The sequence below is a fragment of the Anomaloglossus baeobatrachus genome, chromosome 4 (assembly GCF_048569485.1).
Source record: "Anomaloglossus baeobatrachus isolate aAnoBae1 chromosome 4, aAnoBae1.hap1, whole genome shotgun sequence".
Lineage (NCBI taxonomy): Eukaryota > Metazoa > Chordata > Amphibia > Anura > Aromobatidae > Anomaloglossus > Anomaloglossus baeobatrachus.
Window position 1 is genome coordinate 547,376,723 of NC_134356.1, and position 27,015 is coordinate 547,403,737.

Below are 27,015 nucleotides of genomic sequence, written 5' to 3' on the forward strand. Positions count from 1 at the left end.
TAACATGGCGCTCCCCATCCTGACAATACCAGCCTCAAGCCGTGGGGCTTTATCCTGCTGGTATCAAAATTGGGGGAACCGCATTTTTTTGCTCTTGTTTTAATTATTTATTTAATTATTTTACTGCACAATATAGAGCCGCTAGCCGGCGACTGTGATTGGTTGCAGTGAGACAGCTGTCACTCATTGTGGGGGGCGTGTCTGACTGCAACCAATCATGGGCGCCGATAGGCGGGGAAGGCACGGAGTACCTGATTGAATAATGAAGCAGCAGCCATTTTCAAAAGAGGAAAAGCCGCCGGAGATTTGTGACAGCCGTGCAGTGAGGCGCCCGTGTTCGGTGAGTAGGAAAGAGAGAGGGATTGTGCTGGAGACACAGGACGCATGCAGATACGCAACGTGCACACTTCCTTACTGTGAAACGCCACGATTTTGGTGATCGAACCGTTCTCGAACGTAACTCAAACTGTCGAACTTTTAGCAAATCGTTCGAGTTCGTCGAACACCCCCCAAAATCACTCGAACATGAAATTGGTGAACCATCTCTACTCACCAAACTGAGGTGTGAACAGGTGCATAACTGAACATAACATAAAATACAAAAAAAGACAGTTTCCACATTGATAATGCTAAAGTATGGAAATCATGAATGTGTGAACCTGGACCTGCATTACTGCTAAGGAAAATCTAAGAAAAATTAGATATTTAGCATATATAAATGGCCATTTGTATAATGGCTGAAACATTGAAATCCAGCCATGATCAGTGCAGCTATAGCACTGATTATTGGCTGGAGCTGGTTGACCTCAGCTGGATCACCCTCCCCCAGCTCCAGCAGCCCTGATTAGAGAGACCGGCCTTGTGACCGATCTCTCCAATCACCGTGGACCTGGGGCTGGTGACCGCCCCCCTCAGCTTCACTTGTCGGTCCTGGAGCAAGCCAGTACAGTGTATACAGTACAATGGCAGGACGACAAGCTCCGATCCCATGCTGTCATGTGACCGGAGCATGGGACCCGGAAGTTGCTGCGCTGTCATTGTACTATATCAAACCAGCGAAAAGCCTGCCGATCCGCCACCGCCCTCCTCCATCTGCCACCGCTCTCCACGATCTGCTGCCCGCACTCCCACCTCTCACCCCCGTTATTGGCTGCCCGCCCCCTCCCCCTCACCTCCGTGATCAGCTGCCCGCCCCCTCACCTCCGTGATCTGCTGCCCACCCCCTCCCCCTCACCTCCGTGATTGGCTGCCCACCCCCTCACCCTCACCTCCATGATCGGCTGCCTGCCCCCTCACTTTTCACCCCTATGATCAGCTTCCCACACCCCCACCTCTCACCTCCGTGATCGGCTGCCCGCACCCCCACCTCTCACCTCTGTGATCGGCTGACCGCCCCCTCCCCCTCACCTCTGTGATCGGCTGCCCACCCCCTCACCTCTCACCCCCCGTGATCAGCTGTCCACACCCTCACCTCTCACCCCGTGATCGGCTGCCCGCATCCCCACCTCTCACCTTCGTGATCAGCTGCCCGCCCCCTCCATCTCACCTCTGTGATCTGCTGCCCGCTCCCCCCACCTCTCACCCCCGTGATCTGTGCCTCCTCACCTCTCACCCGTGATCTGCTGTCCGCTCTCTCCCCATCTCTCACTCCCGTTATCTGCTGTCTGCTCTCCGCTCACCTCTCACCCCTGTGATCTGCTGTCCGCTCCCCCCCACCTCTCACCCCCGTGATCTGTACCCCCTCACCTCTCACCCGTGATCTGCTGTCCGCTCTCTCCGCACCTCTCCCCCCCGTGATCTGCTGTCCACTCTCCGCTCACCTGTCACCCCTGTGACCTGCGCTCCCTCACCTCTCACCCCTGTGATCTGCTGTCCACTCTCCCCCCACCTCTCACCTCCGTGATCTGCTGCCTCCTTCATTTGCTGCCTCCTTCATCTCCTGTGATCCTGCGGCCTAGATCCATTCTGTAAGGTAAATATCCCCAATCTCACCTCCCACTCCCCTTCACCCCTGTCCCCCCCTTCCCCTCCATCCTCTGCCGCTCCTGCATCCACTGCGCTCTCTCCCATCTGCCTCCACCCTCTCCCAGCCGCCGCTGTCTCACATCTGTGTCGCCGGTCGCCCACCTGCTGCAGTGGTTGCCTCAGGGACTCTTCTCCACCTCCAGGGATGCCACAGCGTCTTCTTTCTGGGACTGCTTCTGGCGACAGGTATGTCAGGTTATTTGCTTCTGAGTCGTGACGCCACTCTCGGTTTGTGGTCGGTATTAGGGGTGACTGCCACTGCAGCTTTAACGAGCGTCTGGGGCTGATGGTGTTTGCAGTCTGGTGGTATAGCCTCCCGAGAGTGAGGCTGGCCCCAGGGGCTCGGGTGTGTATGTGTGTGGAACAACAGGTCGCAGAAGATCTCAGTCTCAGTCCAGAAATGTCTTTCAACTGTTTACTCACTTTCTGCTGGTAGAGTGAGGCAACCCGGGCGATACTGAGATGCACTACAGAGAGAACCAGGTTTTCCTTCAGGCTGGTGTAGGGGTTGCTGGAAGCTCGCCTTCCTAGCACTTCTTGTGTCGGAAAACCTGCGACTTGAAGTATATGGGATTCATCCAGGGAAGTCGCATTTGCCTTTTCTCCCCTTTCTGGCCCGTTTGCTGGCAGCGTGGACTAAGTAAAGATGGTTTCATGCCCTATCTCACTTATGGGCCCCCTCGTTGCTGCGTGTGCTGCGGACTCTGTTGGTTGGTGAGACACCTGGAGTGCCCTCACCGGCAGATTTTAGCAGGCCACTAAATGGATGCCTGGCACTAGGGACCTGTCCCCGTACGTGCCTGGTCTACCAGGAGTCCCCGTACTCAACTACCTCGCTTCTTCCTGAGGTGTCTTTCAGACTGACTGTGTGGCAACCGAACTCCCCCGAAAACAGCCACTACACATGCAAGGTCTGACTAGTGCCTCCGCTTGCTTGCGTCCTCACTTCAGACTCGGCTTCCTCCATCTCCTCTCTCTCTGACTGCCACTGCACAACTCGCTTTCAGCATCCCCACCGCACCACTAGCTGAGATGTGGAGGCCACGCTCCCTTCTGGGTCTGCCCAGGGGTCCCCTCTAAGGTGTGTGTGAGACCTGGTCACTACTGTCTGTGCGTACACACCCTATCCAGCCTTTAGGATTACCTGTTTGCACTCACCCAGCGTGGGTGCAGTACTCAGTGGTGCCTGACCAGGTCAGGGTCACCACACATCCACTGATGCTCCCTTTATCTGCCGCTGCCCCCCCATCTGCTGCCCCCCATCTGCTGCCCCCCCATCTGCTGCCCCCCCATCTGCCTCAATCTCTCCTGTGATCCTGCTGCTGTTCTGATCCATCCTGTAAGTAAGTATTGTTTGTGGCTCTTTTCTAACTATCCCCAATCCCAACTCCCACTCCCTCTCCACCCAACTCCCCCCCTTCCCCGCTTGCCGGCAAGCGCTGATCAGCTATGTGGTTGGCTGATCAGGTACGTAATTGTTGCTCGAGTTTTTGGTTTTTTTTTGTGCACCCCAAATAAAAAAAAAGACAAAACTTGAACAATTAGGTACCTGATCAGCAAGCATCCTGCAGCCGTACTTGACTTTGGACAGGACTTCTTTTTTCCATCCCACCTAGTCTCCCCCCCTTTTTGCAGCACATCCATACGTGCGCCCTGATTTTTTTTTATGCCATGGGGGGTCTAGTGTCCAAAATGGGGTCACATGCGGGGGAGCTCCACTGTTTCGGCACCTCAGGGGGTCTCCAAACACAACATGGAATATGCTAATTATTCCAGACAATTTTGCATTTGAAAAGTCAAATGATGCTCCTTGTCTTTCGAGCCCTGCTGTGCGCCCAAACATTTGATTTCCACCACATATGAGGTATCTGTGTACTCAGGAGAAATTGCACCATACATTTTATGGTGCAATTTTTCCTGATACTCTTGTGAAAAAAAAGCTACCTGGTTGAAGTAACAATTTCGTGGTAATAATTTTTTTTTTTATTTTCATGGCTCAACTTTATTAACTTTTGTGAAGCCCCCAGAGATTCAAAGTGCTCAATAAACATCTAGATAAATTCCATGAGGGGTCTAGTTTCCAAAATGAGGTCACATGTGGGGGAGCTCCCCTGTTTCGGAACATCAGGGGCTCTCATAACGCAACATGGTGCGGCTAACTATTACAGCTAATTTTCTGCTCAAAAAGTCAAATGACGCTCCTTCCCTTCCAAGTCCTGCTGTGCGCCCAAACAGTGGGTTTTCGCCACATATGAGGTATCTGTGTACTCAAAAGAAATTGTCGAACAAATTTTGGGGTTCATTTAATCCTGCTACCCTTGTGAAAATGCAATATTTGAGGCTAAATTAACATTTTTGTTGCAAAAAGTAAAATGTTCATTTTTTCCTTCCACATTGCTTTAGTTACTGTGAAGCACCTGAAGGGTTAATAACCATCTTGAATGTGGTTTTAAGTAGTCTGAGGGGTGCCATCTTTGAAATGGTATCACTTTTGGGTGTTTTGTGTCATGTAGACCTCTCAAAATTGCTTCAAATATGATATGGTCCCTAAAAAAAGTGGCTTTGTAAATTTAGTTGTAAAAATGAGAAATTGCTCATAAACTTTGAACCCCTATAACTTCTTTCAAAAAATTTTTTTCACAAAATTGTGCTGATGTAAAGTAGACGTGTGGGAAATGTTATTTATTAATTATTTTGTGTCATATGTCTCGTTGGTTTTAGAGCATAAAATGAAACGTTTGAAAATTACAAAATTTTCTAAAATTTCGCGAAATTTCCATTTTTTTCAAAAACAAATGCAAAAATATTGGCCTAAATTTACCACTAACATGAAGCCCAATATGTCACGAAAAAACATTCTCAGAATCACCGGGATCTGTTGAAGCCTTCCAGAGTTATAACCTCATAAAGTGACACTGGTCAGAATTGCAAAAAATGGCCTGGTCTTTAGGGTCAAAATAGGATGGGGGCTGAAGGGGTTAATATAGACCAAAATACTTACGACACTCACCAAACTGAGGTGTGAACAGGTGCATAACTGAACATAACATAAAATACAAAAAAGACAGTTTGCACTCTGGGAGGGGTGCACGGTCAGAAGGAGGGGCTTCAGCATAGTGTAGGTACCTTAGTTTGGTGAGTGCCATCAGTCTTTTTGTCTATATTAAGAGGGTCATACCTTCTGACCGTGCTCCCCTCCCCCACTTGCCACAGGTAATCTTATCCTATATAGCAGATTCCTACTTGCCCATACACAGGAGGTTTTTAACCCAGAGAGAGGCTTCAGCATAGTCTAGGTACCCAGTGAAGAGATATGCCGTGAAGGGGCAACTGCGCAGATATACAAATGGCCATTTATATATGCTAAATATCTAATTTTTCTTAGATTTTCCTTAGCAGTAATGCAGGTCCATGTTCACACATTCATGGTTTCCATATTTTATTATTATCAGAGTTCAAACTGTCTTTTTTTATATAATTTCTACATACAGACACAAGGAACCATCATGGAATCCAACATAACTCCTCCATAAGCAAATTTCTATATGTCCCACTTTGAGGAACACTTAGTTTTGCCTTCAGAGCTCTATTTTAATGATGTCATTACGTGGAGTCGCTTTATTGACGACATTTTTGCATATGGCAGGACTCAGATTCCCTTATGGAATTTAATTATTTTCTCAACAATAATTGGCCCAAGTTAGTTTAGCATTCAGTTTTAAATGCAGAAGGTAGTTTTCCTAATTACAACTATTATCAAAACTAAGAAGGGTAAAATAACCACTGATTTGTATATAAAAGAGACTGAAACCACTTCCTATTATTCAAGAGTTGCCATACAAAAGCTATGAAAGAATTTCTCCCTATCTATCAATTCAATAGAGTATTACGTATTGTCACAGATGAAAATAGATGCCAGATTAACCTCAGAGATTGAACAAAAGTTTAGAAAGTTTGCAATAGGGGTCTAATTAAACAAAGTAAAAAGCAACAATCTACAAGTAAGACTGAGAGAGAGGTGATAATATCTCATATCCCCATATGTGATGGCCCCTTCCCATCAGAGGTTATGTTTCCGTTGATGTTTGTAGTCAATGGGGTTAAGTGTCCATGAAGTCTCGTGTATGTTGGAGAAGCAACAAAGCATATACGAGTCAACTTTTACATTTTTACCTTCTATTCCCCTTTCTCTACTTACAAACATGTTTATATGCTTTTTTTTCTTGGTAAAAATGTGCTATTGGAATATCTTCAACCCTTAAAAAAAATAGTAAGTTTTATTAATAAATATTAAAATAACCCCATATACACACAAACAATTAACAGCCATGGATCACCACCTCACAGGATTTGCTGTGTCTCCCCAAGCCTCCTGAGGAACCTTTGATGGGAAGGAGAAGCGTGTAGAGGCCAGGTAGGGATGAAGAGTTGAAGACCTGCTTTTTTCAGAGAAGTGATTATCCTTTTTCCCTTTTTGTCTAATGTCTGTTCACTAATGATATCAGTGACGGGGGCTATTGGCACCTACAGTTAAGGACATTAGTATCAGTGGGTGGTAGTAAATTTGTCTGCTGATAACCTAGTCCTGTTATATATATAGAGGGATTATGGTGGCTCTTTCTGTGACATTATATAATGTCACAGATTATCATATGAGCCAAGTCGTGTAATTTCATTTTTTTCATGTGGTTGTATGTCTATTTTGTCTTGGGTCAGGAATTATTTAAAAAAAAATGTTATAGTTACCGTTAAACCCTAACTCCCTCCCCTTGAGACGGTTTCCATTCCTCCTCTCCCTTCTTTGTGATTCATCTTCCTTATATTTAGGGTGAGGATAAGGGCCAGTCGACGTAGAACAGGGGCGCCCGGTAACTTAAGGTGTCACACCCTCCGTTGTCAGGTAGGGACACTTTTACCAATTGAGGGTTACCAGGGCCTTCCCCTCCCCCCCTTCCTTCCTCCATTTATCTGTAACTGTACCAACTACTTTGAGGGTTTACCTGAACCTGGTTTTGTTAAATGTTTGTGTGTCTATGGGGTTATTTTAATATTTATTAATAAAACTTACTATTTTATTAAAGGTTGAAGATATTTCTGTTAGCCTGCATTACATTCTACCCGCAAATTGTTTTTTTTTCTTGTTAAACTAAAAATGTGCTATTTCTACTTAATGGGGTTGACAAGTCTTAAGCTGAAAGCTTGCAATCACACTATATGTCTACAAACTTGTGAGTCCTCACATGTACGTATTGCGTGCTTTGAAGAATCCCAACTGTTGTATGACCTCACTCAATGCAGGCGGATAGCCTAGTTGGCACATGACAGCATGTATATGTCGCGGGCGGGGAGGACGCCACTGCGCTGCGCTCACTAACGCTCGGGTCCGGCACTGCTGCGATGGCTGCTCGGTGGCTCGAGCGGTGGGCCGGATCCGGGAACTCGAGCGGCGCTCCTCGTCCGTGAGTGAAAGGGGTGGTTGGTTTGGGGGATTTGGTCCGTGACGCCACCCACGGGTCGTGGTGAAGATGGGCACCACCGCTGCTGGTGACGGGGATCCCGGGAGCGATGGTAGGGAGCAGCTGGGATGTTGTTTTCCCCCTCCATGGGAAGGGGTCGGTGATCCCGGGGCCCGATGATGCGACTGGGAGGCAGGGTCGGTGAGGTGCAGGGTTGCAGGGACAGCGCGGCGTGGTGCCGGATGGCATGGGTGTACTCACTCAGCAAGAAAGGTACAAAGTCCTCAGTAAACCAAACGGCTGGATGGACGGGTCCTGCAGCCGGCTGCAGTGTCTCTCCCCGGACAGGTGATGGCGGTTGTCTTTCCCTGCATCTTGATGTTCTCCTTCTGACTACAATGGATTCCCAACGGTAGTCCGCTCCCCGGTGTATGGGTACCGGAGGAGCCCGTTTGCCCACAGGCGCTGGCCCTTGGGTCTCTAGCCTTAGGCGGTAGCTGTATACCCTCACAGTGTGGGCTGTTGCCTTCAATGGGGACTTTTGCTGTTGTGAAACCCCTGGGGTTCCAGTCACATTCGGATCTGACTATTGTCGGTGGCTCCAAGCCTGGTCGGGGTCCGATGGCCCTGCCTGTGTGTGCTGGCTTCACTTCGCTCCCCGGTCGGTACCGGCGGGCCGTCGCCCGACCCCGGTCCTACGGTTTTGCATTGCTCCACCATGCCTGCAGACGGCCACACCCTTGTTGTCAGTGCCTGGGCCACAAACCCAGACACCCAAGTGCTTGCTCCTCTCACTTCAAACTCCAACTTCTAACTGTCACTTTTCCCGCCTCCAGGTCTATGAACTCCTCGGTGGATGGGGCCAACCGCTTGGCTCCGCCCCACCTGGTGTGGACATCAGACACTGGAGGGAGGCAACAAGGGTTATTGTTTGGCTGGTGTCCCTGTCTAATGGGGGGGGTGTTTGTATGTTATCTGTGACGACCTGGGAACGGGTACGGTGACTCGCACCTGGCTGTCACTTCAGGGGACCCCACATCCTTGAGGGACCCCTGACCCCCGGAGGATGGCCACCGGTCCTGGTGGTGGCCGGGCCCCAGCCTGCTCTGCTGCGGGCCCTTCCTCCAATCTGCCTCTCCGGAGGCGGCTCCGACAGAAATCACCCCTCAACTTATTTACAAGCCCACAAGTTCGTGGGTGGCCTGCCAGTTCTCGGCCATGTCCATGAGTAGTCTCTCATGCAGGGGGGTAAAAGCACACAGGGTCCCACCAGGGACAACTTGCCGGCAACGGCCGGAATAATCACATGGACAATCAGATGAAGGTTCACGTTTCATTAAAGTCATTCAATCACATACAGTATTTACACACTTAACATATGACACCCCTAAATGGTAGTTTCCCTGTACCTAAGCGGGGGTTGGCCTAGGTTGGGGCGTGTGGACCTTCTGGGCCCAATGCTATCAGTGGAGGGCAAGGGGACAGAGGAGACAGTCAGCTCCTCTTCCCGTCTACTGTGTGGGGCCAGCAGAGACTCAGGGTGACTGGGTACAGGAGCAGCCCTGGGCACTGGTTCATTGGCGGGTACTTCCGTCTCCTTTTCCTCCACGGGTTGTGGGAACATTATCACTGGAATAAGCACCGCGCCGTTCTGTGTAGGCCAATCCTCTGGGAAATCACCCATTACTGTTTGGATCACCTCTTTCTCCTTCTCCCCGGTTGGTCTGGGGGTTGGAACTTCAGCTGCTACCTTCAACAGCGATGGGCACCTCTTCAGGTGGTCCCTGGACACCGTGGCCGAAGTCTTCCCCTGGTATCGACTAATCTGGTAGGCCTTCTCATTCTCCCATTCAGTGGGTTGTATGACATACGGGGTCTTTTCCCACTGATCATCGAGCTTATGGGTTCTTCTTTTTCGTTTCAGCACTACATCTCCAGGTTTAAAGGGGCCAGCTGGAGCCGCTTGTTGAAATACTGTTCCTGCTGTTCCCGGCTCCGACACAGGTTCCATTTGGTTCCTTTTCCTTCCCCCCTTTCCCCCCCCCAAACCCTCCCCCCCCCACACACCCCCTCCCTTCCTTCCCTCCTCCACCACATCGCCGGCCTGCTAATCATTTTAGGAATGTTTGCATAATGTTATCATGCCCTTGTCCTGGCCATGTATTGTCAGGGGCCATGCCTTCATCTATTACATACATTTGTTTGTTTGCCGCTTGGAGTGCACTTGGTCCCTATGATCAGATCATACATGCATTTGCGTGCACGGGTGCACACGTGAATGCGGATGCATGTTCTCTGTTCTATATACACATATTGCCATATATATATTTTGTGCTGCTATTGGGATTTATACACAAAACCAGTTTTTTGTTCATTTTGCCATAGAGATTTAGATGTATCTATAATACACCATTTAAAACGCATCTACTCATGGTTGTTTATTTATTTTATACTGGTATCCGATATATCTCACTACTTTCTCTATATGTACCACCTTCTCCTATATGTGATCGCGATATATTGCTTGGTTCTCTCTTCTGTGCCGGTGCTATTATGTTTTGCTACCGTTGCTATGGATGCCAGCTTCCTGTTATAGCGTCCTGCTGCTTTAACATCATTGTCCGCTCTGTCCCACCGTAGTGCTTCACTGCGCATGCGCCAATATGGCGCCGTTCAGCCACACATTTTCTGAGCTCCGGACCTCACAGGTTTGTGCACTTCCCCTAAACGATCATGTGTATTTAATATGCCGGCTTTCTGTATACCGCTGCACTTGCCCTGAGGAAGCCGCTTAGGCGGCGACACGCGTCTGCCTGCCTGTCCTGGGCATTTCCCTGTGCCATTTCAGTGCCTATCCTGTATAGCCATCATTGATCATTTGGGGTATTGTATTCTTTAACCAGATTTTTGTGCAGATTCTTGTCAGTACTAACCCCTTGGCATCTACATGGGTTATATGTACTGCACTCTCCCATACAGGTTTAGGGACTGCATTTAGGTCACTTGGTATGGTATTTCTATTCTGAGACCTCTCACTCAGATTTACCTTTTTTGCGTATTTATGATTCATACTCTGGATTATTGTATCATTGTTATTCATCATTTGCGCAACTCATGCATTTGTGACCCTCCCTCTGTACTATTACATTTATTATCCCTCTCTCAGAATATTGCATACAATTGTCTGATTCATGTCACTTCTATTACCCCTGGTTGTCTAGATCCAACACTGTTGGGCATTCAGCATTATATATTGGCACTTTCTTTTACAGCATTTTTGTGATTGCTTTACTCATGCATGTGATTATCATTGTCATGCTGTTGTGACTTTTTTGCCCAGGGCACTCTTGCCCCCACCTCTGGTGGCTTGTATGTTTTGCACCTTTTTTTAAATGTTTTTAAGATTGGTATACAATAAAGGCATTTTTTATCCTATACTCTGGTGTGCATCTGATACATGTGCGGTTGCTTTCTTTCCCTTGTCGTGTCCATTCATTCTACTGCACCAGGTAGCACCCTTCTTGCTATCATCCCTTATTCATTCCAGAATGTTTGTGCGCTCCTACTAAATTCCATGCTGTTCCTCGTCCTGTGCCTTCCCCCTTTTCTTGGTGTGGCAGGCACTTTCCTCGGAGCTGCACACTGTTATTTGACACAGGTTTCTTCCTTCAACATTTATATAATTGTGTTGAGTCGACATTATCTACTTATATTGTTTGTGCACAGATTTTGGTCCGTGCTCCTTTTCCTCCCCCCTTTCTTTGTGGCGTGTGTGGTCCTACAAGTCCACTACATATGGACTGGGACTCCAGAGAGGCCTCTTGGCAGGCCCGCTCAGCCAGCATTTTTTCCCATGGGGTCATCCCTCCGGTCTCTGATGAATTCTCCTTGTTATCCTCTGATCTCACATCGGCCCATAAGACGGGCATACGCCTGTGGTGGAACATTCGCAGCCTTGAGGAATACCTCAGTGCTGGGATTGTTCCACGGGGTCTTCGAGTTAATATTTTTCCAGCCTGGGAACCCTCTCTGGCCTTTAAGGACACTTGGGAGCAGGGGCTCCTCAAGTGCTCCAATATAATCATAAATATGCTTTTGGAGCATGATAGGACTTTGCTCTCCACCACAAAAACAAACATCAAAGACCTAGAGACAAAACTCGGCAGGCTGGAGGACCAGACACAGGTTGGCACATTTCAAACAAAACTGAAAGAACAGTTGGATCGATACGAAAAGGATATAATTGAGAAAAAATGCGGTAAATTTCACAGAGATAAGACCGACTTTGATAGTCGATCAGCCTTCAAATGGCGCCATAGAGGCAATCAGAGAGGGGTTAGATCCAACAAGGCCCCAAATATCTCCCAAGCTGGCTCCACTATGACACCTGGAAACAGCTCCAGTGATTTTTTATCAAGCAGCGACCCAGACGGAGAACTAGACGAGGGGGTCACAAGAATAAATCCGGCCAGAAAGGCCAAGCATGGGAGTCGCAAACCTCCGTTCAGGGACGCCAAGTACCGCTTCTGACTGATGATAATGTTGTCATGGCTACACCTGACGCCACCCAGGTAGGTGATTCTTTACAGATCATCAACCTTTCCCAATATGAGCTTTCACCTCAAGAAATATCCGTCCTTGAGAGGGGTCTTACCTTCTCTCCGACCCGACAACTTGACCACTTCTCTCTGATTAAGGATTTATATCTTTTTTGTCGTAACATCACTTTCCAGGTGATCTACAATAAACCTCAGATTATCGACAGACTTGCACCAGATGACCGCCAAGTATTTCAAGATCTGCTGGATCTTTTGGATGAGAATACAGAGGCACAAGGTAAGAAGCGATTTCCATATCGCAACAAATCTATTGCTACACCTTCTTTCTCCTTGGTCCCAGCCATAAAAATCTTCTTTGAACTGGTCAAATCTGATATTACCAAGCTTCCATCTAGGACGTCTGAGGCCCTTAACATCACTGTGGCGGAGGGTCGAGCCATCCATAAATTGAAAACAACAACAGCTTCCTTATTAATGAAGCCGATAAAGGAGGGAATGTTGTACTATGGCCTACATCCATGTACCTGGATGAGGCCTTTAGGCAACTACATAACTCCTCCTTTTATGTCAAATTACCATCAGATCCCACCACTACTTTTTCGTCCAAACTACACCATTTGTTGCACTCGGCTTGTCATCTGGGCATCATTTCCGAAAAGGAATTCATGTGGGTCTCTGATCCAGTAGTTCAAACTTTTTACATGCTACCCAAAGTGCACAAATCCATTGAGAAACCTCCTGGCCGCCCCATTGTGGCGAGCATTGGTAGTTTGTGTGAGAAAGTTGGTACATATGTAGATTTTTTCCTCCAGTCCTTGGTCTCCAGTCTACCCTCGTTTATACAGGACACATCCCACTGTGTGCGTGCATGCAGTGATGTTACTTTGAAACCCCATGCCCTCTTAGTTACTTGTGATGTAGAATCTCTCTACACTAACATCCGGCACAGTGAGGGTATGAGGGCAGTTCTGTATTTCTTGGACCAACAATGTGGCTCTGATCGGATGCACGACTCCTTCTTGGCCGATCTTTTAGATTTCATCCTCAAACATAATTATTTTTTGTTTGATCGGACCTTCTACAAACAGGTATCTGGAGTCGCCATGGGTGCGCGGTGTGCACCTTCTTTCGCTAACTTGTTCTTAGGGTGGTGGGAGGCGACTGTCGTATTTCCATCTCAAGTCTTCCAAGAGCGGATATTACATAGGTACCGCTACATTGATGATGTTCTTTTTGTGTGGGAGGGTTCGGAGGAAGAATGTCTATCATTCATCACGGATCTGAATAATAACAATTTGAACATCTTTCTCTCCCACACCATTTCGTCGGTAGCGGTTAACTTTCTGGACCTGATTATATCCATTAAAGATCAAGGTTTGTCTACAAGCTTATATAGGAAGACAACAGCAACCAACAGTCTCCTCCATTACTCGAGCTTCCACCCACATCACATCAAGACAGGTATTCCCACGGGACAATTCCTACGTGTCAGACGCAACTGTAGTGAGATAGAGGATTTTAATCAGCAAGCTTATGGGCTTACTCGCAGGTTCATGGACCGCGGCTATCCACGCAAGACCATCGCACGGGCACATCAAAGAGCGAAAATGGAGACCCAGACATCCCTGATCCGGCCCAAAACCAAGACGCAGGAGAAGTTTACCAGATTTATCACTACTTATAACAGTAGCTGGCACAAGGTAAGAGGAATCTTACAGAAACATTGGCCCATTCTCACCTCCGACACACAGACGTCCATGGTGGCGGCTCCACATCCTCTTCTTACAGCTCGCCGAGCACCTAATTTGAGAGATGTCTTGACTCGTAGTCATTTTACCAGACCCTCCACTAGGTTGCAGCGGGGCATCACCTTAAGGGGTTCCTTTCCCTGTGGGGAATGTAGCATATGTGAGTTCATGCACGCAACACGCGATACATTCCAAAATCCACAGGATGCTACTAGTCACCATCTTAGGGCCTACATCAATTGTAAATCCAGGAATGTAATTTATTGCATCATTTGTCCCTGCGAGAAGATTTATGTAGGACAAACTTCACAGGAGCTCCGAAAACGTATTCAGAAGCATTTCTCAACAATCAATTTGGCGGCATCTGATGTACGAAAAGGTAAATCTCTTACCTCCGTGGCTTCACACTTTCTGGCCAATCATCACGGCAATCCACGTGGGGCCAGAGTCATTGGTCTACAGAAATATTTTAGTAATGCTAGAGGTGGCTCTTGCTCCAGATGGCTTCTTCAAAATGAGTCCCGTTGGATTTACAATTTACACTCGGTAACACCCACGGGGCTCAATGAGGAACTATTATTCACCGGGTTCTTAGGCTAACCTTGTGTTCATTTATTCCTTTTTTGCAGCTTTCGTGCGATCCTGGTATTACATGATGGCACCATCTCATCTGTTTCACACTTTTGGCTTTGGAGGACATACTCACGAATTTGAGAACAATGTTGGCTGTCTGGTCCCCTTCTCTTGTGCTCATCTTGACGGATCCTCCTTATTTGGACTCTTTCTACCTATGCGCCCCAACAATAGAGGCTTATTGGGCAGCCTTATCATCTCTCTCTGAATACTTGCTTAATGATTGTACACATTGGGCTCTGCTCCAGTGTGACCCCGTGCCATTATATAATGCTGAACATTTTGGCACGGTGCGTGACCAGTCAATATACACCTTTTTGCAGGTCCATCTGTTGTTAGGGTTCCATGTGTCAGGTTTATCATTATTTCCATCCCACCATTTGGCTCCTTTTCCTTCCCCCCTTCCCCCCCCCCCCCCCACCCCCTTTCCCTTCCTTCCCTTCTCCACCACATCCCCGGCCTGCTAATCATTTTAGGAATGTTTGCATGATGTTATCATGTCCTTGTCCTGGCCATGTATTGTCAGGGGCCATGCCTTCATCTATTACATACATTTGTTTGTTGGCCGCTTGGAGTGCACTTGGTCCCTATGATCAGATCATACATGCATTTGCGTGCACGGGTGCACACGTGCATGCGGATGCATGTTCTCTGTTCTATATACACATATTGCCATATATATACTTTGTGCTGCTATTGGGATTTATACACAAAACCAGTTTTTTGTTCATTTTGCCATAGAGATTTAGATGTATCTATAATACACCATTTAAAACGCATCTACTCATGGTTGTTTATTTATTTTATACTGGTATCCGATATATCTCACTACTTTCTCTATATGTACCAACTTCTCCTATATGTGATCGCGATGTATTGCTTGGTTCTCTCTTCTGTGCCGGTGCTATTATGTTTTGCTACCGTTGCTATGGATGCCAGCTTCCTGTTATAGCGTCCTGCTGCTTTAACATCATTGTCCGCTCTGTCCCACCGTAGTGCTTCACTGCGCATGCGCCAATATGGCGCCGTTCAGCCACACATTTTCTGAGCTCCGGACCTCACAGGTTTGTGCACTTCCCCTAAACGATCATGTGTATTTAATATGCCGGCTTTCTGTATACCGCTGCACTTGCCCTGAGGAAGCCGCTTAGGCGGTGACACGCGTCGGCCTGCCTGCCCTGGGCATTTCCCTGTGCCATTTCAGTGCCTATCCTGCATAGCCATCATTGATCATTTGGGGTATTGTATTCTTTAACCAGATTTTTGTGAAGATTCTTGTCAGTACTAACCCCTTGGCATCTACATGGGTTATATGTACTGCACTCTCCCATACAGGTTTAGGGAGTGCATTTAGGTCACTTGGTATGGTATTTCTATTCTGAGACCTCTCACTCAGATTTACTTTTTTTGCGTATTTATGATTCATACTCTGGATTATTGTATCATTGTTATTCATCATTTGCGCAACTCATGCATTTGTGACCCTCCCTCTGTACTATTACATTTATTATCCCTCTCTCAGAATATTGCATACAATTGTCTGATTCATGTCACTTCTATTACCCCTGGTTGTCTAGATCCAACACTGTTGGGCATTCAGCATTATATATTGGCACTTTCTTTTACAGCATTTTTGTGATTGCTTTACTCATGCATGTGATTATCATTGTCATGCTGTTGTGACTTTTTTGCCCAGGGCACTCTTGCCCCCACCTCTGGTGGCTTGTATGTTTTGCATATTTTTTTAAATGTTTTTAAGATTGGTATACAATAAAGGCATTTTTTATCCTATACTCTGGTGTGCATCTGATACATGTGCGGTTGCTTTCTTTCCCTTGTCGTGTCCATTCATTCTACCGCACCAGGTAGCACCCTTCTTGCTATCATCCCTTATTCATTCCAGAATGTTTGTGCGCTCCTACTAAATTCCATGCTGTTCCTCGTCCTGTGCCCTCCCCCTTTTCTTGGTGTGGCAGGCACTTTCCTCGGAGCTGCACACTGTTATTTGACACAGGTTTCTTCCTTCAACATTTATATAATTGTGTTGAGTCGACATTATCTACTTATATTGTTTGTGCACAGATTTTGGTCCGTGCTCCTTTTCCTCCCCCCTTTCTTTGTGGCGTGTGTGGTCCTACAAGTCCACTACATATGGACTGGGACTCCAGAGAGGCCTCTTGGCAGGCCCGCTCAGCCAGCATTTTTTCCCATGGGGTCATCCCTCCGGTCTCTGATGAATTCTCCTTGTTGTCCTCTGATCTCACATCGGCCCATAAGACGGGCATACGCCTGTGGTGGAACATTCGCAGCCTTGAGGAATACCTCAGGGCTGGGATTGTTCCACGGGGTCTTCGAGTTAATATTTTTCCAGTCTGGGAACCCTCTCTGGCCTTTAAGGACACTTGGGAGCAGGGGCTCCTCAAGTGCTCCAATATAATCATAAATATGCTTTTGGAGCATTATAGGACTTTGCTCTCCACCACAAAAACAAACATCAAAGACCTAGAGACAAAACTCGGCAGGCTGGAGGACCAGACACAGGTTGGCACATTTCAAACAAAACTGAAAGAACAGTTGGATCGATACGAAAAGGATATAATTGAGAAAAAATGCGGTAAATTTCACAGAGATAAGACCGACTTTGATAGTCGATCAGCCTTCAAATGGCGCCATAGAGGCAATCAGAGAGGGGTTAGATCCAACAAGGCCCCAAATATCTCCCAAGCTGGCTCCACTATGACACCTGGAAACAGCTCCAGTGATTTTTTATCAAGCAGCGATCCAGACGGAGAACTAGATGAGGGGGTCACAAGAATAAATCCGGCCAGAAAGGCCAAGCATGGGAGTCGCAAACCTCCGTTCAGGGATGCCAAGTACCGCTTCTGATTGATGATAATGTTGTCATGGCTACACCTGACGCCACCCAGGTAGGTGATTCTTTACAGATCATCAACCTTTCCCAATATGAGCTTTCACCTCAAGAAATATCCGTCCTTGAGAGGGGTCTTACCTTCTCTCCGACCCGACAACTTGACCACTTCTCTCTGGTTAAGGATTTATATCTTTTTTGTCGTAACATCACTTTCCAGGTGATCTACAATAAACCTCAGATTATCGACAGACTTGCACCAGATGACCGCCAAGTATTTCAAGATCTGCTGGATCTTTTGGATGAGAATACAGAGGCACAAGGTAAGAAGCGATTTCCATATCGCATCATATCTATTGCTACACCTTCCTTCTCCTTGGTCCCAGCCATAAAAATCTTCTTTGAACTGGTCAAATCTGATATTACCAAGCTTCCATCTAGGACGTCTGAGGCCCTTAACATCACTGTGGCGGAGGGTCGAGCCATCCATAAATTGAAAACAACAACAGCTTCCTTATTAAGGAAGCCGATAAAGGAGGGAATGTTGTACTATGGCCTACATCCATGTACCTGGATGAGGCCTTTAGGCAACTACATAACTCCTCTTTTTATGTCAAATTACCATCAGATCCCACCACTACTTTTTCGTCCAAACTACACCATTTGTTGCACTCGGCTTGTCATCTGGGCATCATTTCCGAAAAGGAAAAGGAATTCATGTGGGTCTCTGATCCAGTAGTTCCAACTTTTTACATGCTACCCAAAGTGCACAAATCCATTGAGAAACCTCCTGGCCGCTCCATTGTGGCGAGCATTGGTAGTTTGTGTGAGAAAGTTGGTACATATGTAGATTTTTTCCTCCAGTCCTTGGTCTCCAGTCTACCCTCGTTTATACAGAACACATCCCACTGTGTGCGTGCATGCAGGGATGTTACTTTGAAACCCCATGCCCTCTTAGTTACTTGTGATGTAGAATCTCTCTACACTAACATCCGGCACAGTGAGGGTATGAGGGCAGTTCTGTATTTCTTGGACCAACAATGTGGCTCTGATCGGATGCACGACTCCTTCTTGGCCGATCTTTTAGATTTCATCCTCAAACATAATTATTTTTTGTTTGATCGGACCTTCTACAAACAGGTATCTGGAGTCGCCATGGGTGCGCGGTGCGCACCTTCTTTCTCTAACTTGTTCTTAGGGTGGTGGGAGGCGACTGTCGTATTTCCATCTCAAGTCTTCCAAGAGCGGGTATTACATTGGTACCGCTACATTGATGATGTTCTTTTTGTATGGGAGGGTTCGGAGGAAGAATGTCTATCATTCATCACGGATCTGAATAAAAACAATTTGAACATCTTTCTCTCCCACACCATTTCGTCGGTAGCGGTTACCTTTCTGGACCTGATTATACCAGCTCTGTCCTCACCTATCGTACCATCACCCATTCCCTGTAGACTGTGAGCCCTCGCGGGCAGGGTCCTCTCTCCTCCTGTACCAGTCTGTTATGTACTGTTAATGATTGTTGTACGTATACCCTTTCACTTGTAAAGCGCCATGGAATAAATGGCGCTATAATAATAAATAATAATAATAATAATTATATCCATTAAAGATCAAGGTTTGTCTACAAGCTTATATAGGAAGACAACAGCAACCAACAGTCTCCTCCATTACTCGAGCTTCCACCCACATCACATCAAGACAGGTATTCCCACGGGACAATTCCTACGTGTCAGACGCAACTGTAGTGAGATAGAGGATTTTAATCAGCAAGCTTATGGGCTTACTCGCAGGTTCATGGACCGCGGCTATCCACGCAAGACCATCGCACGGGCACATCAAAGAGCGAATATGGAGACCCAGACATCCCTGATCCGGCCCAAAACCAAGACGCAGGAGAAGTTTACCAGATTTATCACTACTTATAACAGTAGCTGGCACAAGGTAAGAGGAATCTTACAGAAACATTGGCCCATTCTCACCTCCGACACACAGACGTCCATGGTGGTGGCTCCACATCCTCTTCTGACAGCTCGCCGAGCACCTAATTTGAGAGATGTCTTGACTCGTAGTCATTTTACCAGACCCTCCACTAGGTTGCAGCGGGGCATCACCTTAAGGGGTTCCTTTCCCTGTGGGGAATGTAGCATATGTGAGTTCATACACGCAACACGCGATACATTCCAAAATCCACAGGATGCTACTAGTCACCATCTTAGGGCCTACATCAATTGTAAATCCAGGAATGTAATTTATTGCATCATTTGTCCCTGCGAGAAGATTTATGTAGGACAAACTTCACAGGAGCTCCGAAAACGTATTCAGAAGCATTTCTCAACAATCAATTTGGCGGCATCTGATGTACGAAAAGGTAAATCTCTTACCTCTGTGGCTTCACACTTTCTGGCCAATCATCACGGCAATCCACGTGGGGCCAGAGTCATTGGTCTACAGAAATATTTTGGTAATGCTAGAGGTGGCTCTTGCTCCAGATGGCTTCTTCAAAATGAGTCCCGTTGGATTTACAATTTACACTCGGTAACACCCACGGGGCTCAATGAGGAACTATTATTCACCGGGTTCTTAGGCTAACCTTGTGTTCATTTATTCCTTTTTTGCAGATTTCGTGCGATCCTGGTATTACATGATGGCACCATCTCATCTGTTTCACACTTTTGGCTTTGGAGGACATACTCACGAATTTGAGAACAATGTTGGCTGACTGGCCCCCTTCTCTTGTGCTCATCTTGACGGATTCTCCTTATTTGGACTCTTTCTACCTATGCGCCCCAACAATAGAGGCTTATTGGGCAGCCTTATCATCTCTCTCTGAATACTTGCTTAATGATTGTACACATTGGGCTCTGCTCCAGTGTGACCCCGTGCCATTATATAATGCTGAACATTTTGGCACGGTGCGTGACCAGTCAATATACACCTTTTTGCAGGTCCATCTGTTGTCAGGGTTCCATGTGTCAGGTTTATCATTATTTCCATCCCACCATTTGGCTCCTTTTCCTTCCCCCCTTTCCCCCCCCACCCCCCCTCCCTTCCTTCCCTCCTCCACCACATCCCCGGCCTGCTAATCATTTTAGGAATGTTTGCATGATGTTATCATGCCCTTGTCCTGGCCATGTATTGTCAGGGGCCATGCCTTCATCTATTACATACATTTGTTTGTTGGCCGCTTGGAGTGCACTTGGTCCCTATGATCAGATCATACATGCATTTGCGTGCACGGGTGCACACGTGCATGTGGATGCATGTTCTCTGTTCTATATACACATATTGCCATATATATACTTTGTGCTGCTATTGGGATTTATACACAAAACCAGTTTTTTGTTCATTTTGCCATAGAGATTTAGATGTATCTATAATACACCATTTAAAACGCATCTACTCATGGTTGTTTATTTATTTTATACTGGTATCCGATATATCTCACTACTTTCTCTATATGTACCACCTTCTCCTATATGTGATCGCGATGTATTGCTTGGTTCTCTCTTCTGTGCCGGTGCTGTTATGTTTTGCTACCGTTGCTATGGATGCCAGCTTCCTGTTATAGCGTCCTGCTGCTTTAACATCATTGTCCGCTCTGTCCCACCGTAGTGCTTCACTGCGCATGCGCCAATATGGCGCCGTTCAGCCACACATTTTCTGAGCTCCGGACCTCACGGGTTTGTGCACTTCCCCCAAACGATCATGTGTATTTAATATGCAGGCTTTCTGTATACCGCTGCACTTGCCCTGAGGAAGCCGCTTAGGCGGTGACACGCGTCGGCCTGCCTGCCCTGGGCATTTCCCTGTGCCATTTCAGTGCCTATTCTGCATAGCCATCATTGATCATTTGGGGTATTGTATTCTTTAACCAGATTTTTGTGCAGATTCTTGTCAGTACTAACCCCTTGGCATCTACATGGGTTATATGTACTGCACTCTCCCATACAGGTTTAGGGAGTGCATTTAGGTCACTTGGTATGGTATTTCTATTCTGAGACCTCTCACTCAGATTTACCTTTTTTCGTATTTATGATTCATACTCTGGATTATTGTATCATTGTTATTCATCATTTGCGCAACTCATGCATTTGTGACCCTCCCTCTGTACTATTACATTTATTATCCCTCTCTCAGAATATTGCATACAATTGTCTGATTCATGTCACTTCTATTACCCCTGGTTGTCTAGATCCAACACTGTTGGGCATTCAGCATTATATATTGGCACTTTCTTTTACAGCATTTTTGTGATTGCTTTACTCATGCATGTGATTATCATTGTCATGCTGTGGTGACTTTTTTGCCCAGGGCACTATTGCCACCACCTCTGGTGGCTTGTATGTTTTGCACCTTTTTTTAAATGTTTTTAAGATTGGTATACAATAAAGGCATTTTTTATCCTATACTCTGGTGTGCATCTGATACATGTGCGGTTGCTTTCTTTCCCTTGTCGTGTCCATTCATTCTACCGCACCAGGTAGCACCCTTCTTGCTATCATCCCTTATTCATTCCAGAATGTTTGTGCGCTCCTACTAAATTCCATGCTAATCTGGTAGGCCTTCTCATTCTCCCATTCAGTGGGTTGTATGACATACGGGGTCTTTTCCCACTGGTCATCGAGCTTATGGGTTCTTCTTTTTCGTTTCAGCACTACATCTCCAGGTTTAAAGGGGCCAGCTGGAGCCGCTTGTTGAAATACTGTTCCTGCTGTTCCCGGCTCCGACACAGGTTCCTTTCCACGTACTCCTGGACCTGTTGGTACTGCGCTCTCCGCCGAGTGTCCCATCCAGCAGTCGAAGGGAGGGCTTCTGGAGCTTCCAAACCCATTTCTAGGTCTACTGGCAACCGGCCTGGCCGAGCTCTCATCAGATACGCTGGTGTACATTTGGTAGAGCTGGAAGGGATGTTATTGTACATATCGACCAGGTCAGGCAGATTTTCTGGCCACAGGTTCCGCTCTTCTAGCGGAAACATCTTGAGGAGACTTAGGACCAGATGGTTCATCTTTTCACACATGCCATTGGTCTGGGCATGGTAAGGCGTGGTCCGAATTGTCTTGCAGCTGTACAACTGGCAGAATTCTTGAAACACCTCCGCTTCAAAAGTCAGGCCCCGGTCGGTAAGCACCCTCTCCGGGTACCCGTGCGGTCGGCAGAAATAGGCCTGGAATGCTCTAGCGATGGTACGGCCGGTCAGGTCCTTGACTGGGACAACCACCATGAATCTTGAATAGTGGTCTACAATGGTCAGGGCGTAGGTGTACCCACTTCGGCTAGGGGTGAGCTTCACGTGGTCGAGGGCAACCAGCTCCAGCGGCTGATGAGTAATGATTCGGCTCCTTCTGGCTGGCCTCGTCCCTTCTTCTCAGTGCACAGGGACCACACTCTCGGCACCAAGCCTCCACAGACTCCCGCATCCCACTCCAATAGAATCGCTCCCTCAACAGCATCTCCAGCTTCTTCCACCCAAAGTGCCCGGCACCATCATGGTAAGCCCATAGAACTGTGGGCACTCTAGCTTGGGGAACCACCAGCTGACAAACCTTCTCATGCGTCTTCGGGTTGATCAGTTCCCGATACAGTGTCCCCTAGTCCAGATGCAGCCGGGTTCGTTCTTTCCACAGCCGTTGGGCCTCAGGCGGAGCAGCGGGGTCCAGTCTAGTGGAACCTTGTTCAATCATGGTCTTGACCACTTGGACGGCAGGCGCTTGGTCTTGGGCTTCTTGCCATCCCTGACTTGGCAGCGGGTCCAAGCTCGCCTGTTGCTGCTGGACATGCAGCTTCTCGACTGGTGGCCGGTGGAATGCGGGCAGCTCAATTTTTTCAAGATCATCGCCTTCCGGTCCCTCATCCGATAGGTGGGGCATCTGGGATAGCGCATCCGCGTTGGTGTTCTTGCGGCCGGCTCGGTACTTGATCGTGAAGTCATAATTAGACAGCCGGGCTACCCACCGCTGCTCCAACGCGCCTAGTTTGGCCATGTCTTGATGGGTTAACGGATTATTGTCCGTATAGGCGGTGAACTTAGCGGCTGCGAGGTAATGGCGGAATCGCTCAGTAATGGCCCACACCAGGGCTAGGAACTCGAGCTTGAAGGAGCTGTAATTCTCATGGTTCCTTTCCGTGGGCCGGAGTTTTCTGCTGGCATAGGCGATCACTTTTTCCCTTCCGTTCTGGACCTGGGACAGGACGGCTCCCAAGCCTACATTACTGGCATCGGTGTAGAGGATGAATGGGAGATTATAGTCGGGATACGCCAGGATTTCTTCCCCTGTCAAAGCCGTCTTCAGCTGGCGGAAAGACTCTTCGTGTTTCGCTTCCCATGCCAACGGGGTTACAGAGGGCCTGCCACCCTTGGTCTGTCCCACGAGGAGGTCTTGCATGGGGGCGGCCATCTTCGTATACCCCTTAATGAAGCGATGATAGTAGCCCACCAGGCCCAGGAACTGTCTCACCTCTCTCACCGTGGTCGGTCTCGGCCAGTCCTGAATGGCAGTGATCTTCTCGGGATCTGGGGCGACGCCTTCCGCGCTCACCACGTGTCCGAGGTACTGTACCCTGGGTTTCAGTAGGTGGCACTTAGAGGGCTTCAATTTCATCCCATATTTGGCTAGGGACGCGAACACTTCAGCCAAATGTTCCAGATGAGCCTCGTACGTCTGGGAGTACACGATCACATCGTCCAGGTACAGTAGGACCATTTCAAAGTTGAGATGTCCGAGGCAGCACTCCATGAGCCGTTGGAAGATTCCAGGGGCATTGCACAGCCCAAACGGCATGCTGTTGAACTCGCAGAGTCCCATGGGAGTGGCGAATGCCGTCTTCTCACGGTCCTCTGGCGCAACCTCTACCTGCCAGTACCCGCTAGTAAAGTCAAGGGTAGAGAAGAAGTTAGCAGTTCTCAGTGCAGCTAGTGACTCTTCGATACGGGGGAGAGGGTAGGCATTTTTATGTGTGATCTGGTTGATCTTCCGGTAATCCACACACATTCTCATGGTGCCGTCCTTCTTCTTGACCAGCACCAGTGGGGCTGCCCAGGGACTACAACTATCCCGAATGACCCCTGCCTCCTTCATGTTCCTCAACATGTCTGTAGCGCATTGATAGTGTGCTGGCGGAATGGGCCTGTACCTCTCTTTGATAGGTGGGTGTAGGCCTGTAGGGATATGGTGTTGAATCCCCTTAATCCTCCCGAAATCTAATGGGTGCTTGCTGAAAACCTGGTCATACTCTTGCACTACCCTGTATACCCCCTTTTTGTGATGCGTGGGTGTGGTTTCAGTACCTACGTGTAGTTACTGGCACCACCCCTCTAACTGTGCAGAGGGTGTATGGTTACTGACAGGGGATGTTGAGGTAGGAGGGACAGCTTTGTGAATGGTGTGAGGGTCTAAGGTGAGAAACTTGGCGAGGGTAGCATAGCGGGGGAGCCTGACTTCCTCCTCTCCACAATTCAGCACTCTTACAGTCACTCTCCCCTTTTTAACGTCAACCACCCCTCTGGCCGCCACCCCTCTGGCCGCCATCACCGTGGGCCAGTGTTCAGAAGGCGTGGTTTCCACCATCGCCGGGTAGTCGCGCCCCCGGGGGTCTACTGCTGCCCTGCACCAGATCATCATTTCACTTCGGGGTGGCACTACTAAGGGGGCCATATCCATCACCCTCACTCCACCAATCTCTCCGCCAGTCGAGCTCACTTGTTTCCGATACAGCAGGGCCCGGATCTCACGCTGCACAGCCCTCTGTCGGCCTCCTCCTGCGGTGGTGGCCAACTGCTGCAACAGATTCAGCAACTCACTCATACAATGCTCCATTACGTTGGTCCCCAAGATTACTTTCGGGGTGTGATTACTGGGTTCATTCATTACCACAATCATCCCTTGATTCTTTAACGCCGCACGTCCCACAGTCAGGGTCATTTGCTTATAGCCCACCTGGGTTAGCGGGAGTCCATTGGCTGCAATCAGGGTCAGGCTATTATCAGAGGGGGCAAGTTTGTCAGTACCCCAATACTGCTGGTACAGTGTATACGGTATAGTGGTTACCTGTGATCCTGTGTCCAAGAGGGCCATGAGCGGGACGCCGTCCACTGCCAGGGGGATGATGGGGCGAGCTCCGACGTACCGGTCTCGCCAATCAGGGGGGCCATTGGTGTCCACTACTGAGGATTGGCCCTTGGCCCCAGGGGTTGCTCGTTTAACGAGCACCGCCTAGAGTAGTGGCCAGGCTTGCTGCACCTGTAACAGATAGGAGGCCCATACCGTGAGTCATTGGTCCTTCTCCGCTGCATCCAGGGGACGTCCTCCGGGCTGTCGGCGAGCTGGATCCCTCCTAGGGGCTTGACTCTCGTCGGAAGCTGGAGTGCGGCGAGGATCTTGGCTAGGTCTCCATCCATGCGGCGGACCTGGGCTACTAGTTACTCCATCATACCGATGGGTGCTGCAGGAGCCGGTAGAGCCGGGGGTGGAGGCGCCACCATGATAGGAGCGGTCTCAGCCGGCCACGGAGCCACCTCAGGAGCGTCGGGCGCTGGGGCCTGCAGAGCCTTGATGGCCCGCTCTTTCAGTACTGCAAAGTCCAGATTGGGGTGTTCCAAGGCCCACAGCCGCAGCTGCTTGCGGTCTTCCACAGACCCCAGCCCCTGCAGGAATTGCTCTACTAGCATCTTATTACTGTCCAAATCATTGATAGTGTCCACCCGCTTCAGCGTACGGAGGGCGGTTTGCAGGCGCAGAGCATATTCTCTCACATTGTCCACAGGCCGTTGCCGGCACTGATAAAACTGCAACCGCAGCTCCGTTTCGGTGCGGGTCTCAAAAGCGATTTGGAGTTTTTAAAAAATGGTAGTCACTGAGGCCCGGTCCTTGTCGGTCCAGGTCTCCGCCTCCTGCTCAGCCGCGCCGGTTAGCTGCCCTAGCACTACCACTGCCCGCTGTCTATCAACCAAGGGATATAAATCGAGGACCGGGCTGATCTTTTTCCGGAACACCAGCAAAGCATCAGGCTTCCCGTCGTACTGCGGTAGCCAGGTAGCACCAGGCACATAGGGCAAGGAGAACGGCATCACCTGGGCGACCGCTGAGCCCGCGGCCTCCCCCGCTCCTGCGACCAGAGCAGGGTCTATCCCGTTTCCATCTACGGGCGCGGCGGGAGCTGCAACCGCCACTCCTCCAACAGCTCTGTCGGGTGCAGACATCTTTTTCCCGTCCCCCCTTGGTACTCTTCAGCACTTCCGTCTGTTGGGGGCGGGGCTTCGCTTTCGCGCCTTCCCTGCTCGGAGAAGACGCTCGAGCGGGAGATTTTCGCGCCAAGATGGCGGCGCTTTAAAATTTTTGGCCGGACACCGCCGGCGGAGATCACAAGGCGCACTTCTACTGTTAAGTAGAGGGGTTCAATCCTGTTCGTGACGCCAAGTTGTCGCGGGCGGGGAGGACGCCACTGCGCTGCGCTCACTAACGCTCGGGTCCGGCGCTGCTGCGATGGCTGCTCGGTGGCTCGAGCGGTGGGCCGGATCCGGGGACTCGAGCGGCGCTCCTCGCCCGTGAGTGAAAGGGGTGGTTGGTTTGGGGGATTTGGTCCGTGACGCCACCCACGGGACGTGGTGAAGATGTGCACCACCGCTGCTGGTGACGGGGATCCCGGGAGCGATGGTAGGGAGCAGCTGGGATGTTGTTTTCCCCCTCCGTGGGTAGGGGTCAGTAATCCCGGGGCCCGATGAT